General features: G+C 38.2%; 1 pseudogene; it reads left to right on the top strand.

Annotated features, from left to right (window-relative positions):
• The first annotated feature begins 7619 nt into the window (after positions 1 to 7619).
• LOC128601635 (uncharacterized) lies at positions 7620 to 7715 on the top strand (annotated as a pseudogene).
• The last annotated feature ends 318 nt before the right edge of the window (positions 7716 to 8033 follow it).

Genomic DNA, 8033 nt, shown 5'->3' with positions numbered 1-8033 from the left:
AGGCTCTGGAAAAGAAGAAACGCGTCTCCCTTGTCCAGTGTCCAAATGTTTTGGGCTAGATTTAGGATTTTGTGTGGATTTTGAGGTGTAGTTGTGCTGGAAAGTTTGCTGAAACGTGTCACCACTGGGTAATAATATTAGCTCGACTTAAACTGAAGATACGGTTTACTTTTAACTTTTATTTATTTATTTATTTATTTATTTACATTTTGCTGCTGGTCTGTATGCCGGATGACTGTATGTTGTTGTCTTTCAACTGGCTATAGTGTGGTTACTCTAAAAATTCACTATATAATAGCCTATAGCATTAGTCAATAAATCTAGGGTCACGAGCTCCTGCTCAAGATGTACATGAAGTATACAGTTGAGTGTGTGAACAATGCAGCTTGCACATGCACCCAAAGTCATGTACCAAGTATAGCCCATGCTCTTCTGCTTCACGTGGGGCGGTATCACAACACCCCTGCATGGATTATTTTTCTATTACACACCCTGTGTTTTCCCAATGTATCATTCACCATTTCAAGAACAACTCCTGACTTTTTATAAATCTGGAATTTAAACAATATAGGGTGGTCAAGGCTTGGGGTCCCAGAAAATTCATAAATGTTCACTTTTGGCCATTTGCCCCAAATTTTTGGGAACTCCTGTTATAATGGCTAGGAGCCATTTTATAAGGGTTTGGTCACTGGCTTCTGTGGGACAACAAGAACAAAACTTCAGTTCAGTTTGATCAGACAGTTGCAAACAAGATGATCACAGTGCTTAGCCTAAACTATTGATCTAAATTACACAATATAAAATATGTACTGTATATTTTAACAAGCTAGCCAGCTAGTTAAATTACCCAACTGAGATATTCGTTAACCTGCTGATCCAGGTTTGTCACTTGAATGAAAAATAAAAGGAAAATTGTGTTATGTCGCTGTTTTGTGTTCATACAATATAAAAATTCATACAGTTCTCAGTTGTATGAATGAGATAAACATGATAAGCTAAAAATTGCTTTTGTCTTTTGAACGTTTCTCTGTGTGGAACTAAGTGGAACGCTTGTCCTATGTCTCCAGCTTGTCCCATGTTATGATTTAAACTTGAATGAGCAACTTAATTTAAAAAATGTGGTTAGCTGTTAAGTTAATAATTAATTCCACTGATTCCCTTTAAAGAGCTCCACTGCACTGACTTGAAAGAGAAAAGCTGCTCCATCTGACTGAACTGTGAAATTATTTTAATGACTGAGTACGGAGGTAAACACTACATCATTTCATTTTCTAGGGTTATCTTTCAGTTTAAAAACATGTAGGCTATGTTAAGAATAAAATAGTCAATGAATAGTAGTTAAAGTGAACCTATTATGCCCCTTTTTACAAGATATAAGTCTCAGGTGTCCCCAGAATGTGTCTGTGAAGTATTTTTTGTAATTAACACTTTTATTGATTCACAAGTTAACACAAAGAGACAAACAACATATATAATGAATCAAACTATTTTAACATAAATCCCCACTATAACCCCTCCCCCTACCAACCTCCCAGCCCACCCTGGTCCCCCCACGAACACCCCTGTGGTCAATAGAATATAAACTCACATATCCAAAAAAATAAAATAAAATAATAATAAAAATAATAATAAAAAAAATACACACAAGTAAAAAAAAAGAAAGGAAAATACAATAATCAAGTATAATCATAGACTAAACTCTAAATTATACTCTCCACCGCCCCTCCTCGAGAGTCCCCCAAAAACGCCAAATAACTGCTCCATTTCTTCCTGAAGGAATTCCCAACTCCCATCCTTCTGCTCGACCCCTCCTCAAAGGCAGCCACCCTCCCCATCTCCACACACCACTCTGGAAACGAGGGCACTCCATCTGATTTCCATCCCCTTAAAATAACCTGCCTACCTATCATCACACTGGTCAAAACCCAATCTTTTTTGTACCTATCCTCCAATTTTGTGACCTCCCCATCTCCCAAAATACAGAGTCTAGGGCAGAACGAGATCTGAGTGTTCAACACCTCACATACAAAGCTCTGCACCTTCAACCAAAATTCTTGGATCTTACGACACCCCCAAAAAACATGGGTGGTGTCTCCATCTTCTGAATGGCATCGCCAGCAGGTGGGTGTGTCTTTAAGACCGAGCCTATATAATTTAGAGGGCGTCCAATAGAACCGATGTAAAATGTCTGGGAAGTATTAATTAAGGATTAAGTATTAATGAGCCACGGTAATTTTAATGTCATAAACAGCAGAATATATGATTAGAATTATAATAACAGACCATTCTGATGTGTGTAGAGGTGCATGTGGTTATGTTGTATTATTTGTAGGGCTGCAACTAATGATTATTTTCATAATCGATTAGTTGGCAGATTATTTTTTCAATTAATTGTATAGGGGAGGGGCAAACTTTCAGTACCATTTTTTAAAAATCCACAAACTGAGTGTGACAAATATAAAGTTCAGACTAAAACTTTACACAAGTGTTTGTCCAAAACAGAAAATAACCCAATACACACACACACACACACACACACACACACGACTATGTATATATATATATATATATATATATATATATATATATATACACACATACATATATAGTTTATATTATATAATGGTATTTATGCATTATTTTTTATGGATGCAGAAAAAGCGCCGAATTAAACTACAGTCCTAAATGAATAATAAAAACTCCCTTTCACTGCACGTTGTGGTTTCTGTTACTCACTGTCTTCAGGAATATTGTTTTATTTGTGTTTACTTTTGATCATGTTTTAATTTGACATTACAGATCTTACTCGCGCTCCCACTGTGTATCACCGTGTCTACACCGCTCGTTACTAACAGATCACTTCCGTTATAATAAACGACAGAATTTACACTGATACAGCATATAATGACAATAAACTTTAATTAAACTAAACCTTTTAAGCAACTCGTGACAGCATCACTGTAATGCGTCCGTGCTACACAAACTCCGCTTTATAAAGTTTGATCTTCTTGGCGGTGTTTAATATAAAATGCACCCCTGCCTTAGAGGACTTGGAGGTCTCACACTTTCTTCCTCAGTCACTTGATGATTTCGCCTCCGTCTGATAGCGACTGGGGTCATGTTGGGAATAAAAGGTAACGCTGACAGAAAGTAAACCGAAGAAAGTTATTGTCGGTGTCTAGTATTAGGCTAAAGATAGCAGCATCGCATTACGTGCGCATGACGTCATGTGCCACTGACTAGGAAGCGGCTTATACTTCCGGCTAGTAAAAAAAACCGCTAGTGTTCCATTTGAGGTGATATTATGTTTCTAAAATCGTGTACAGAGTGCACAGTGTAAGTGCACAGTATGCCATTTGGGACACAACTTTAGTATTTGCTCTCCGAAGCGTGTTTTCGGAACAGAAGTAACGTAATGAGTAAATCTCCCCCGTGCTGCGTGCAGACCGACTAATCCATAATGAGATTCGTTGACAACGATTTTCATAATCGATTATTTTGAATTTTATCGATTAGTTGTTGCAGCTCTAATTATTTGCCTGTATTAAATAAATAAAAGAAAGAAATAATAAGGATATCCCATCTGTTCAACAGGTGGAACCTGAGATTTACTGCATCAGTGACTATAGGGTTATCACTTGCTTTAGACTTCTCTATCACCTCCTAAAAGAGAGAGAGAGAAAAGGTGTTTATCTTAAGATAATGTAAAATTAAATGCCACCCAAATACTTAAGTGATGTTGATTCAGGACACACACTGTAATGTTCTCTTGAGGTTGCACTCAAAACAATCTTTATGTAAACATATAAATGTTTCATCAGTCTAATCAAAGTTGGGCTGCAATTCCAACTGCCAGCTTATTAGGTACACCGAACTAAAACGAATACAGTCTAACTTTAACAACAAATATAATCAACAAATATATACTTTGTATGTTAACAAACACCAATAACTGCAGCTAATTTGAGGTAAATGTAGGCCAACTGACATCTGGTTATGGTAGCTAGTGAAGTGTTGCTCAGGCTAGCTAACTGCAATTAGAAGCTAACTATGTATTATCTAACGATAAACATTAACTATGTTGGCTACATAAAATACCACTACTGACTAGATTCATGAGAGGTTAGCTAGTGCGTAATTTTTTTTTAAAAATGCAGTAATTTCATCATGTGAGACATGCTGGCTAGCCGCTCCCCAATCGTTCACACATTTTTACTGGCCATCACAGTAGTGGGCGAGCAGCTCAGATCCTTTGGCTTCATGAAGCAACCTTTTTACAAAACGCATCTGAAGTGCTTTTCCGATGCTCTGAGGGTGTTGGAAGTATCTTTGGATGGAAATAAACTGGGTCTGTAGTTTGTTTTTCTTAGTGTGTTACACCCATAGAAACCAGACTTAGTGTAGTCTGGTAACAGCACACAGATGAGAGATAGCTTAGTCCAGCACTAAAATCCAGTCTAGTGTACCCCTGAGGTTAGGCAGAACCTAGACCAGTGCATCGCATATTTGTGTTTTATCTGCTCCATGACATTGGACTGAAGTCATGAAAGTCTCAGTCATTATTCTATGAATTAGCCATGTAGTGCAATGCCACTATCTTTATCTGTATTTGTTTAGTGCCTCAACTATTTGGACAGTATCTGTATTTGAATTTAAACAGGACATGACCCAGAAAGTTTTTTTTTTTTTTTTCCTGTCCAATGAATATGATCTCCATCACTACGCCACTAAACACTGGAAACAGGAATAAGACAGGGCCCGTGGTTCAAGATGAACACATTATACCAACAACAAATTAATTATAGTGCCCATTCAATTTTCCTGTAATATTTTCATTTAATTGTGATGAAAAATGCTGAAAAAGCAACGAATGTGCAATCTAATATTCAAAATAAAATCTTTCAAGACTTCAGCATAGATATGAGTGTTAATCACTTGTTTTAGACCAGGAAAATGGCTGCGTCCTGAAGAACACAGGAAATTACACTGTTCTCAACCACTGGAGCCAGGCAGATCTCATTAGGCCATTGGGGCTGGTCTGCTTTGTTTATGACCGTCTGCATGAGCAAAAAGTAAAAAAAATCTAGCTTGTCAAAGCGTATTTATTTATTTATTTATTTATTTATTTAGCTGTACTTTGGACTTAGTTACACAGGATGTAAACTCAGATCTATGAGCAGAGAAATCTTAGTGCTGGTGTAACTCCAGTTCATTTTAGCTGTGTTACTTACTACTCGTGGTTGTAACATGCACGCTTTAAAAGTTCAGTAGGCAGCATGCCATATAGGTACAGCCAGTTGGAGAACAGTTAATACAGTCAAAAATTCTAACCCCCGTTGCAAATCAGGTTTATTGTCAGAATGTACAGACTTTCAGCTGTTTGCAGTGAACAAATCAAGCAAATAATTTTGATTGCAACTGTATAAAAATACTGTCTGTTTGCTGTGCGAGCAACAAACCCAAAAGAACAATCCATTCATCCATCTTCTATACCGCTTATCCTTTTCAGGGTCACGGGGAACCTGGAGTCTAACCTAGAGAGCATTGGGCACAAGGCGGGGTACACCCTGGACAGGGTGCCAATCCATCGCAGGGCACAATCACATACACATTCACACACCCATTCATACACTACAGACACTTTGGACATGCCAATCAGCCTACCATGCATGTCTTTGGACTGGGGGAGGAAACCGGAGTACCCGGAGGAAACCCCCGCAGCACGGGGAGAACATGCAGACTCTGCACACACAGGGCCACGGTGGGAATCGAACCCCCAACCCTGGAGGTGTGAGGCGAACATGTTAACCACTAAGCCATAACGTCCAAAATACATCCAAAAACACCTAAGACATTAATAAATTACTTGCTGCCTGAAAGAGAGTCCACTGTTGTCTTCTACATGCTCAAGGAAGCATTTTTAAATTGGCTTGGTCTGAAAGTAATTATCGATTTTTCAGTAATTACAATAGAAGGTGGTACGGAGAGACAATACCACTGATTTTGATCCAGTACCAAGTACTACTAAGATTAGAATCCCAATACCAATATTTTGAAGTCTTACATAAAATGAAAAATCTTCAAATTCAAATTCAGTAAGCATGGTTACCAAGAATTATATGTGAAATAAAATGTGGAATAATCTTTCAGTTCTGCTTAATTTTCAAACACTGTAAATCGTTTTATATTAGGATTTAGCTTTAAAAGGTAAAGACAGGATTTAAAGTATTGATACTTATGTTCTGGACCATGTTCCCTGCGCTTGTGATCAGGCTAAAATAAACGTCCCTCATGTTCGGGCAAAGTTTGTTTTCTCTGCAAATGTTGTGTATTACGTAAAAAAGTATTCAGACACTTTTGTTTTTGTTATTTAATATACTTCCAGTGCATACTGTACTGAATATCCACTTCATGTCTTTTAACATCATATCATTATAAAACATGTTGGTATTGTTTGGGAAGATTTCACGTAAGTAGCAATCATGGTGAAGGTGAAGGAGCTACACTCACACTTTGCAACAAACTCCATTCAATTCCAACATTTTTATTTACAACAGCAAAATCATGTTGAACGGTTTTACTCCATAAGCGGTGTGTTTGCAGTGCTGGGATTCGAAATCCAGACCATCTAATCATCACTGAGACCCTGAATAAATGAATTTAGTATATTGATATATTTGGTATAATTGCCTGTAGGATGTCGGTGTGTATTGTAATTTCTTAACTCTAACATGTTTTAAAATTCTATAGTCCCTGTTGATGACAATTAATAACCCTATCGATGGTGATGCTGGAAATAGTTTGGTCTGCATTTGTGTGAGTGTCTGCCAGGAAGAGATGGAGTGGGAGAAGTTGTGAATAATAGATTTTACCGGATTTCCACAGGGTTGGATTTCATCTGCTTATTTCTCTTCGTCCCGTCTTGCTCCCTGTCTCATTCTTCCTGTCTCTCTATCGTTCTTTCTCTTTCCTTCTCTTTCTCTCACTAATTCTCCCCCTCCTCTCTTTCTCCCTCGCTTTCTCTCTCTCTCTCTCTCTGACAGTATGCTGCACAGGGCAGGATGAGCTGTTCTCCAGCCTGTTTCCATGGAGATGCAGAGGAACTGTAGTGTGTGTCAGTAATATAAACGCGCACACACACCCTGTGTGTGTGTGTGTCCCTCCCTGCTTGGCGCATTCCTCTAAATTGTCCGACTCTTTGGAATTCAGTGCATAGATCATAGATTTTGTGACACCTTTTCATTATGCTTTGATATGATTGTGTGTAATTGCCAATATATTTGCCCATATTGGGATTTACAGTGTGTGTGTGTGTGTGTGTGTGTGTGTGTGTGTGTGTGCGCGTGTGTGTGTGTGTGTACGTGTTCGTGTGTATTATATTTTTTGTGACAGCATGATAGTGGGTGATGATTGACATGAATCTCTAGCCATATTGCGTTCCTGCATCACCTACAAGGCATTTATATTCAGGATAGAGATACACTCACTCACACACAAACAAACAAACAAACACACACACACACACACACACACACACACACACTGTAAACCCCAGTATGGGGTTACATATTACATATGTAATAATTCCATAAAGCCCAATATATTGGCAAATACACAAAATGTAATTGTATGACTATGCTACAGCACATACAGAGAAGATTAGCATGGCCCTGTGCAAGGATGACGTGAAAAATAGTGAGGCGCTACACCTAAATCTAACCCTAACCTTAAAATCAACAAAAACCCTTATAAAAAGGAAACCTTTTGGCTCTCTTAGGTTTTTTTTTAAAATAAACATGTCGAAACATGTCAACCACACCCACCCACACACACACCCACACCCACAAACCCACAAACCCACACCCACACACCCACATACACACACAAACCCACACCCACACACACACACCCACACACACACAGTCCTTAGAATCGTTAAATGTTCAGTGTATCTACAATAACATGGAGGTTTTTCCCACAATGAATAACTTGATGAATCACTGCTTAATTATAGAACTGCTTTAGACTCCCTA

This window comes from Ictalurus furcatus, chromosome 25 (assembly GCF_023375685.1).
Source record: "Ictalurus furcatus strain D&B chromosome 25, Billie_1.0, whole genome shotgun sequence".
Taxonomy (NCBI): Eukaryota; Metazoa; Chordata; class Actinopteri; order Siluriformes; family Ictaluridae; genus Ictalurus; species Ictalurus furcatus.
Note: the sequence above shows the minus strand (reverse complement) of the source record. Positions and strands in the feature narration are given on the sequence as shown.